This window comes from Homarus americanus, unplaced genomic scaffold (assembly GCF_018991925.1).
Source record: "Homarus americanus isolate GMGI-L3 unplaced genomic scaffold, GMGI_Hamer_2.0 scaffold46197, whole genome shotgun sequence".
Classification (NCBI taxonomy): domain Eukaryota; kingdom Metazoa; phylum Arthropoda; class Malacostraca; order Decapoda; family Nephropidae; genus Homarus; species Homarus americanus.
The window spans coordinates 2,342,867-2,352,947 of NW_024723050.1; positions in this window are offsets into that span (position 1 = coordinate 2,342,867).

A 10,081-nucleotide genomic window follows, 5' to 3' on the forward strand; every position below is an offset into this window, starting at 1 on the left:
GAGGCCTCCTCCCCACCCTGACCCCGCCTCCCTTGCCTGCTCTTTAATGGAGGACTGGGCACGAGCTTCCTCCCCTGAGGCACTTCCAGATCCAATGCAGGAGGCAGTGCAGGCCCGCATCGATGCGTCTGAGCCTGTTGTTCGTGCTGCTCTTACCTCCCCTGCCCCCACTGATCATCCCATCACACAGTTCGAGCTTGACAGTGCTCGTCGCTCTAGAAAAGACACCTCTCCTGGGGATGATCAGATAACCTACTCCGTCCTCAACGCCTGTACTAATATTCCTAACGGCCCCTTGCTTGCTCTCTACAATATGTCTTATGAACATGGGGTTCTCCCGTCCAACTGGAAAAATGCCACTATTATCCCCATCCCTAAGCCGGGAGATCCTGGGAAATATCGACCCATTAGTCTTACCTCCTGTGTTTGCAAGATGATGGAGAGGATACTCCATCGTCGCCTTCTTCACACCATAGGCGGCTTCCACAACTCCCTCAATGGTTTCATTCAACATCGCAGCACAGCACACTCCATTGCTTCCTTTTATTGCAATCAGACTGCCCGCGTCTCCGTCTTCCTTGATATCAAGGGAGCCTTTGATACGGCTCAGCCTGCCCTCATTTTAGCTGAACTTGCACGGTTAGGGGTTAAAGGGAGACTTCTACAATGGATCGCCTCTTACCTCACTGGACGTCAGGCCCGGGTTCGCGTTGAAGGCTCTATGTCTCCTGTTCAAGAAATGAACCTCGGCACCCCTCAAGGTGGAGTCCTGAGTCCCACCTTGTTTAACACTCTCATGCACTCCATTGCATCACTCCCGTGGCCGACAGAAGTTGTCCACTCAGGATATGCCGACGATGTCCTCCTCCAAGCCCCTGACTACCTCAGCATGCAGGAAGCCCTTGATCTGGTCTCCAGAGAGTGTGATTCACTTGGTTTCCTTTCAACTGTGAAAACAAAAGCCATGTGGCACGGTCGTGTTGTACCTCCACTCCTTCTCTTATCAGGAACGCCCTTGGGCTGGGTTAATGAGACAAAATACCTGGGTGTGTATGTAACTCGCACACGTTGTCAGATCCCTGAAGTCCGCTATCTTCGAGACATATGCTTTCGGCGTCTCGCTCCCCTCTCTACCATGTGCAGGGGTTCCCTTGGTGCCACCATCCCTGTACTTCTCACCATGTACAAGTCCTTTGTCCGTTCCTGTGTCGACTACGCCGCCCCTGCCCTCGTCAACATTAGTCGGACTGCTGTCAACCGTCTCGAAGTTATCCAGAGGAAAGCTGCTCGTATCATCCTTGGGGCTCCTCAGTGGACACGCTCTACTTCTCTATATAACGAACTTGGTCTTTCCCCCTTACAGAATCGTGTCCAGGAGTTTTACCTAAAAACTGCCGTTTCCAAACTACGGGATCCTCGGGGCAACTATGTCCAAACCAACTTGACTACTGCTGTCCGAGACCGACCTCCATCTAGAAGACAGTGGTGAGGGTCACTCATCCGAGCCCTTCAGGAACACGACCTCCTGCCTGATATTGTTGTCACCCCTGCTGTTGGTTCGTCTCCTTCTCCCTGGCTGGATTTTCAACCTGAAGTGATTGCCCTCGGTGGACCGCTCCCGAAATCCCAGGTGAACCCTGTTATTCTCTGCAAATACCACCTCTCCAGGATCGCTCACTGGTCCCCAGGTAGGGTCGTCCTCTACACTGATGGTTCTGTTGACCCCGCTACAGGTAGGGCCGGGGCTGGTGTCTACATCTCCCGTCCTCATGCCCCTGAGCCTATCAAACTGTCTCTCAGAGTTTCTGACGGGGCATCCTCCACTCAGGCTGAACTAATAGCCCTCCTTGCTGCCCTTCTCGCTGAGGAAGAAGCAGATGGTTTCTGCCCCTTGCTTGTCTGCTGCGATTCCAGGTCTGCTCTCGACGGGATCGCATTTGGATCAGGGGAAAATAAGGACCTCATCCTCCGAATACGAGGGTTAACATCCACACTTCAGGATGCAGGCCGTCCTGTGACATTCCTATGGATACCTAGTCATGTCGGTATCTTGGGGAATGAGGCAGCAGATGACTTTGCCAAGACTGGCTGCAACAAGGCCACACCTGACTACGTTGTTCCTCGAACACTCTTACAGATTAGGACCCAAATCCGCCGCAAACAGAGAGAAGCTCGGGAAGCAGCCATCCCCCTGGACTCCCCGCCCACCTGGTACGATGTCCTCCGTAAACTTCCTGACCTCTCGTACGTCTACGGGAAAGGGTCGCGGAAGGGGGACGTGATTGCTGCCCATATCATCATTGGGTATGACTTTGCTTGGGAGATTGGTATCCCCGCATCCCCTGAGCAACGCTCTTGTGCATTATGCAGAAGACCCGACAGCCGCACCCTTATTCACTACCTCCTAAGATGTCCCCACACACAACGCTTCCGTGACGCCTGCTGGACCACCACCCACGACCCCCTGACGGAGACACGATGATCCTCCCAATACTGTAAATAATATTGATTATGTGTTAAAGGAATAACCTTCCTTCCTTAGGCTTTAGTAAGCCCCTTTATAATATTTATACTGTATATACTTTTCACACTTGCCAGATGATTCTGGTGTCATTGTGCAGGGGTACCTAGTGACAGCACTAGGATCCCGCTTCCTCTATCAAGGAATAAACAATTGAAATTGAAATTGAAATTACTGTACATCTGCACCACTGTGTGAACCAGACCCAGCTATTTTACCACCCGACTCAGCTCAGTAGCCAGTTTATTATTACTATTATTATTATTGATTTTATTTATTATTATTATTATTATTATTATTATTATTATTATTATTATTATTATTATTATTATTATTATTATTATTGTGACACTAGGTAAAAAATTTCACCTGTGTATTATAATAATGATGCCTTTAAATCTTCTTATGGTGTTAAACAAACTCTCCCCGTCCTTCACTCAGTCTACACGAACGCTGTCGGCTATCCCGACAGGCAAACCGACTCCCCAGATTGTAAACAAGAGACCTGAGGTAGGTCAGACGATTTGCGTAACATTATTTATTTATTCATATTTAAGAAGATCAGCGATGATCCTTTACTGACTGTATAGTTTAGTGAAGATTGAATTATGTAGAAGAGTTTATAGTTTAATGGATATTATTTCTGGGTAAGTAACGCTAGAATACATTGGATAAAGGTTCGATAGGAGGTATGGATGGGGATCACTTGACAAAGAGGGTTTTTTTCTATGTAATTGATGGTGATTTAATAAATTCTTACTTCATTCCTGACCCACCCTCACTATCAACGGTATTTTTGCCTTTAAACATTCCACATTCCTACCACTAATCTATTATATTCTAATAAGACGTCTAGTTATAAGATCATTTTCATCTATTACATTACCGTCGCAAATGTATAATAACGGAGATAGCTTTTCCAAAAATTTTCTATTTTCTTCCATTAACCTACTGCCATTATCGTCTGCCTCTCACCCAACACTCGGTGTCTCGCGTCTCCTTCATAAATCATCACACGCATGCGTTCCTGTACACGTCACACGGCCAATCAAAAGCGTTTTTGCTTTTGGAACCAATTAAAATGATTTTGGGTTTAATTCAGAGTATATTTGGCCCAATCAAAATCGAGTTTATTTTGGGTCTCATATTTTGAAATTCAAGTTCAGTTCCGACCATGGAAGTCTGCGATGAATGTCACTTAAAGTATATGGAGCTTATTGCGAGTTTTGGGGAAAAAAAGAGGAAACTATAGCATTTTTTCGATTGCATGGTGGCCTTCCAACCTCAGTAAAGTGTTTTAAGTGCAAGACTGAATGTAAATATCGCAAAGAACAACATTTGTGGCGTTGTGTAAGAATCTCAGAGTCCAATGACGAACAAGAACCAGCCCAATAAAGTAAGAATAGGTGATTCCATCATATGGTGAGAGTCAGTTAGGTTAGGTTAGGTTTGGTTTTTGTTTTTCTAGTGTGTTTTGGTGTATTTTTAATTCGCTTAGCCATTATTTTTTTTTCCGAAAAACGTCCCACAAAAAAAATCGATAAAAAAAAACCGGTCAATTTCCGACGGAAATGAAGGTCATATTCGGTCTAAGCACACACAAATACACTAGAAAAATATATTTGACTTTCTAACAGAGTGGGAGGTGTAAGTGCAAATTTACCCTATCTACGATTCTAATTCCAAAAAGTGGGCAGGGCTTTGAAGTAGAGGGAAAATGCTGGGGTAAAAACACGCAAAAAGCTGAGCAAACCAAACCTAAGGAACCTGATCTAATTCTACCTTACCTAATTGGCTAATATTGACAAATAACCTGCTGACGCATTATTTGTTTGGTAAAATGTATTATTTTACTTTTGGACATAGCACGCCCGAAAGTTATAAACTACTGAAACATTTAGATCTCCCTATTCTGAGCATTTTGAACCCCATACTGTATACCAGGCGGAAATGGATAATAGCGACACAATTGAATTTACGTAGTTCAGTCCATCTCTGTGAGGATATGTTATTGCCGCATCATGCATGCACAATATTGACTGACATCATCCAGTCATGACCAATGTTGTATTGGTATCATCATGCAAATTTTTTCGACCAATCACATTTGATTTTTTTTCAAAGGAAGCAGCCTGGGTATGGATTTTAATTTCATTGACCAGTCTCACAATGGCCGTGGTGGAGGTTGGTTGTCATTTTTGCTTCTACGATTATCTTAAGTTTTGCTGAGTTTTACGAGAATGAGGATCATTTTATCCAGTTCCTACATATCCCTGGTCCTTCCACTTCTAACTAAGGTACAGTACTTTACTTTCGGACATGGCGCGCCCCAAAATTTTAAACTACTGAAACATTTAGATTAGTTTAAGCTAGGCCTACTGGGGGTCCGGGGGCAGAGCCCCTGGCTAGGGGTTAGGTTAGGTCTTGTTAGGTTAGATGACTCATTTCTGTTTTCTCCCCCACCCAAAAACCCCGATTTCCCAGGCTCTCCTCCATTATGGGGGGGGGGGCAAAAACGAGCAATTTCCGCCAAAAATGAAGGTCAGTTTCATTTAAAACACCAAAATACACTGGAAAAACATATTGGTCAACCCATAGGGACTCATGTCCGAAAGTGAAAATTTACCTGGTAAAATTTGACTAATATTGATTACTGTACTGCCTACGTGTTATTTGTTTGGCAGTGGATATTTTGCCATGACCGGTAAGTTCCTACTAACGCTATTTTACCGTGAGTGCACTCTGATCGGCTAATCGTCCAGGTAATTATTCATGACTAACCTGCGGCTGAAATTGATAATTGATAGAAAACAATTTTAAAAACTCCGAATTTTCACTGTTTTTTATAGTGGAAACTTGTAGTTTGTGGAAATGAGTGAAAAATGGTTATTTATAAAATAAACATAACTTAACCTTTGTGAGTATGTAAAACGGACCTAACCAGCTTAGCCAAACAAACCTACCTAGCCTTACCTAACTCCCCCGGACCCCCTGGTATATTAAACAGAAAGAAATTACAATGATATGGTGTAATTTGAGGCTTTTCTGGACGTGAGATCATGCAGCTGCATTGGCGCTTATGCAGCCCAGACGGCAGAGTGATTTATTGTGATGGGGGGGAAAACGTTGAGCCACGGCATTGAGTAGGTGACGAATAAATTTCTTTCCGGTATGAAAGCACAGGGATTTCCACAGTGTGGACAGTCTCTATTTAAAGGAACAATGCCATGGTCTTTGAACAGTTGAAGGGTCTCGTTGTCTGTATCCCTAAATTCACAAATTACGTCCATATAAGACTGGCGACAACCTTCACACATCATGCTGAAAAAACTGCCGTGAGCCCGGGGAAAAGCGCTACAGCAGAGCACGGGATCATAACAAAACGAAACATTTGCACAAGAAATGATTATCATATCAGAACTCACTGTTGAAAATAAAGTATGGAAATAAACAGCAATACAAAAAACTCATCTGCGGGTTAGCTCTATACCTGTATATTAACCATTGTCCATTACTGGCGAACAACGTGAGAACTATATTTGACCATGACTGACGGCATTTGGTATTTATTTCGCTGTGAGTTGATTGTTGTATAGCTGTTAACATACGTAACCATATTTCTGTTGTGCCTGGAAACTTATTATAAAAGAGGTGATATTTACTAGAACCTAATAGAACCTGTCCTAACCAACCAAAGAAACCTATCTAACTTTACCCAACTTCCTAGCCGGGGGGGTGGAGCCTTGGTCATATCAAACAAAGTGCCCCAAAATGGCTCATTTTCACAAGAAACAAGAAAGTGGCAGCCCAGTGGGAACTTCGCAATCTAAAGAATGACTGGCTTAAAAATAAAGCATGTGAAGCACAAAAACTTGCAGATTAACACAAGATGCATGAAATTTTCATTTCCACTAAAACATTTTATTGGCCAGTCACTCGTGGTGCAGCCCCGCCTCCGCTCATCTGACGGTAACCTCATAATAAAGACGATGAAGGCCTCCTTCAGCGCTGGGAAGAGCACTACCATTCATTGCTCAACCGAAACACTGATGTGGATGTCCTGACTACCTAGCAGGTCCTTCAGCATCCAGAGCTGACCCACCTCAGCTATACGTACTCCATCCCTGGATGAGGTTGGCAAAGCCTCAGGGCCTGATGGAATCCCAGCCGAGGTGTATAAAGCAGGAGGGCCTCTGCTTACCAGCCGTCTCCACTCTCTCCTGGAGAATAATAATAATAATAATAATTAACGGTTTATTGAAAAAGTTCTGCAGCCCGAAGGCTGAAAATATACATTGGACATAAATGACTTACATACATTGGTGGTTTAACAAAAGCCGTCATTAGAGAAAGGTAAAAGAACATACAGTGAACATACAGATTAATGTAGGTGTTGAACAGCAAACACGTAGTGTAGTAACTCCCTCCCAGATGGTGTTATGATGGGCCTGACGTGGTGTAGTAATTCCCTCACAGATGGTGTTATGAGGGACCTCACGTGGTGTAATTCCCTCACAGATGGTGTTATGATGTTACAGGCATCCCCCGCGTTACGGAAGGGTTGCGTCCATGGAAAATTGACCGTATCGCGAGATTCCGTAACGCGAAACCTATTTTCCCATTGACTTCCATTATAAAACTGGAGATGCTTTCCTAAGGAATTTTTTTGGCCCCAAAAAAGTAATTCAAATACTTTTATGAATGAAAATAAACATTTATAAACACATACAATATAGTACATTAAATGATTTATGATATACCTTCTTAAAACATCAAGTTTAATATCCAATGTAATGCCTTTGCGGCTTCTTTTTGCACTGCTGCGGTTACTTCCACTTCATGGCCTCTTTCCAGTCATCTTGAATAAGGGGAATGCACTGTACTGTACTTACTGTATGTTTGTAAAAGTTAAATCCAACTGCTGGGGCAAGAAACATGCGCGCACACTGGATGTAAACAATGGAGTGACTCCGCGTGGTTATGCCACGCTTGGCATTAGCAAACACCAAGAAATCCACACCAAACAAATTATAATTTTAATAAAAAATTTTAATTTATACATACAGTATAGTGATTTTTTTTTTAATTGTTAAAATTTACCCCAATTAACGTAAGGGCAGATTTACGGGCAGTATCGCGAAATTATTGGTCATAATTTACAAATTCTTTAAGAGCGAAATTCCGCAACCCAGGGTTCCGTAACGCGGGGGATGCCTATATGTAAGAAAAGGAGGAAATTCCCCAAGCTCTTATAGATGCCTCCATTGTCAATATTTATAAGAACAAGGGAGACCGGTCAGACTGTGACAACTACCGTGGGATCTCCCTGCTCTCCTTAACTGGCAAGATTATAGCCCGAGTCCTCCTAAACCGACTTCTTCCTGAGGCGGAAAACTTCCTCCCAGAATCTCAATGTGGTTTTAGACTATCACGTGGCACCACTGACATGATCTTTGCTGCCCGCCAGATACAGGAAAAGTACAGAGAACAGCGCCGTGACCTGTACATGGCTTTCATTGACCTAACCAAGGCCTTCGACTCGGTCAACAGGGAAGCCCTCTGGTGGACCCTCAGCCGTTTTGGCTGCCCACCAAAATTCATCGCCATTGTGAGGCAACTCCGCGATGGCATGAACAGCAGTCCTGCACAACGGCACCCAGTCAGAGTTCTTCCCCATCCAAACTGGGGTTAAACAAGGGTGTGTACTGGCACCAACTCTCTTTTCCATCTTCTTGGCTGTCTTCCTTACTTGTGCCAATGCCAATTTAGCTCGCGGGTACATGTACCAGGTGAAGGGGGGTCTTTTCAACATAAGACGACTCCAAACAAGAACAAAGGTGTCGGCAGCTTCCATTACTAAACTTCAGTATGCAGACGACCTCACCCTTGTTGCTCACACTGAACACGACCTACAGGAGATCCTGAACACCTACACAGACGCGTATGCACACTTCGGCCTTGAGGTGAATGTATGTAAGACTCAGATTCTCTTTTAACCTGCCCCTGGTTCAGACACACCTCCACCACCCATCCAGCTTAACGGTACTACCCTATCTAATGTTACCCACTATCGGTATCTCGGCTCCCACCTGTCCACCATCGCAGACATCGATGAAGAGATTCAGCATCGGATCAGATGTGCATCTCAAGCCTTTGGCAGACTCCGAAATTGTGTCTTCAGCTGTTGGGAGCTGAAATTATCTACAAAGCTGCACATATATTGAGCAGTGGTCCTCCCCACCCTGCTATATGGCAGTGAGACAAAGGTCACATACAGGAGGCACCTCAAGGCACTTGAAAACTTTCACCAATGTAGTCTACGTTCCATCCTCAGAGTTCGCTGGAAAGACGAGAACAAATGCCAGTATTTTTGCTGACACCAACTGTAGGAGCATCGAGGCTACCATTATCCATGAACAACTATGTTGGACTGGCCATGTTACCCGCATGGACGACAGTAGATTGCCAAAGCTTTGGCAGTCTCCTAACAAATAGTAAACATAACACTGGCAGACAATTGAAAAGGTATAGGATAGTCTTAAGACAAACCTGAAAAAGTGCCAAATCAACCCCCTCACCTGGGAGTCGATTACGCTTGGAGAAGCACCGCACGAGAAGGTGTCAATGCTTTTGAGTTAGCCCGACTACAAACCGAGGCAGACAAGCGCCAATGCCAGAAAGACGCTGCCACTGCCTCTCCCGCAGTAGATAGAGCCCTCCACGTGTGCAATGAATATGAACGACGCTGCTGGTCCTGTATCGGTCTCTTTAATCACCTCAAAACTCACCAACCAAGGTGACAGCCATTAATAACTCGTACAATTGTATCATAGTTGGATAATCGTCTACTCGATTCTGAGTGACAGCAAAGTAGTAGTACAGTAGCAGTGTGCAGTACATTACAGTAAAACGTATTTTGATGGCACGATGGATTTGGTGTGATGATTTATTTGTTATTTTTGTGACAATATAGTAATTGTAAAAGCATTTTTTTTGACTGAGTTAATTTGATAATTACTCTCTGTATTACTATATTGTACTGTACAGAACTGTGTTTACCATAATATGTAGATGCAAAAATGTGACTCCCAACTTTTCAGGCATGATTCTTGGGATGCATAAAAATATATCAACCCAAAGGTCCCTCTATGCACCAAAGTTTTAAATCCCAGAATGCTCTGGTAGATGATAATTTATTTTATAATGTCACACAGAAAAATTTGCACCTTGCCCTATAAATAAATACCAGTACAGTGAGTTCTGCTATAACGCGTGTTTTGATAACGCGAATTTGCTCTAACGCGATTTATGAATTCGGAACAATATTTGTATAACGCGAACGCTTGTTTGCTATAACGCGATTTTTGCTTACTATTTCTCCAATTTTGTGGTATTAACTGTGAATATGGTAAAGAAGAATATCTCCAAAAAGTGTTCTGATGATAGAATTCCCGGTGATTATCGTAAAAGAAAGGATATAACACTTGAAGAGAAGCTCGATGTTATCAACCTCAAAATCACCCTTCTCCCCCATCAAGTTACATTCATATTTTTTCAAGG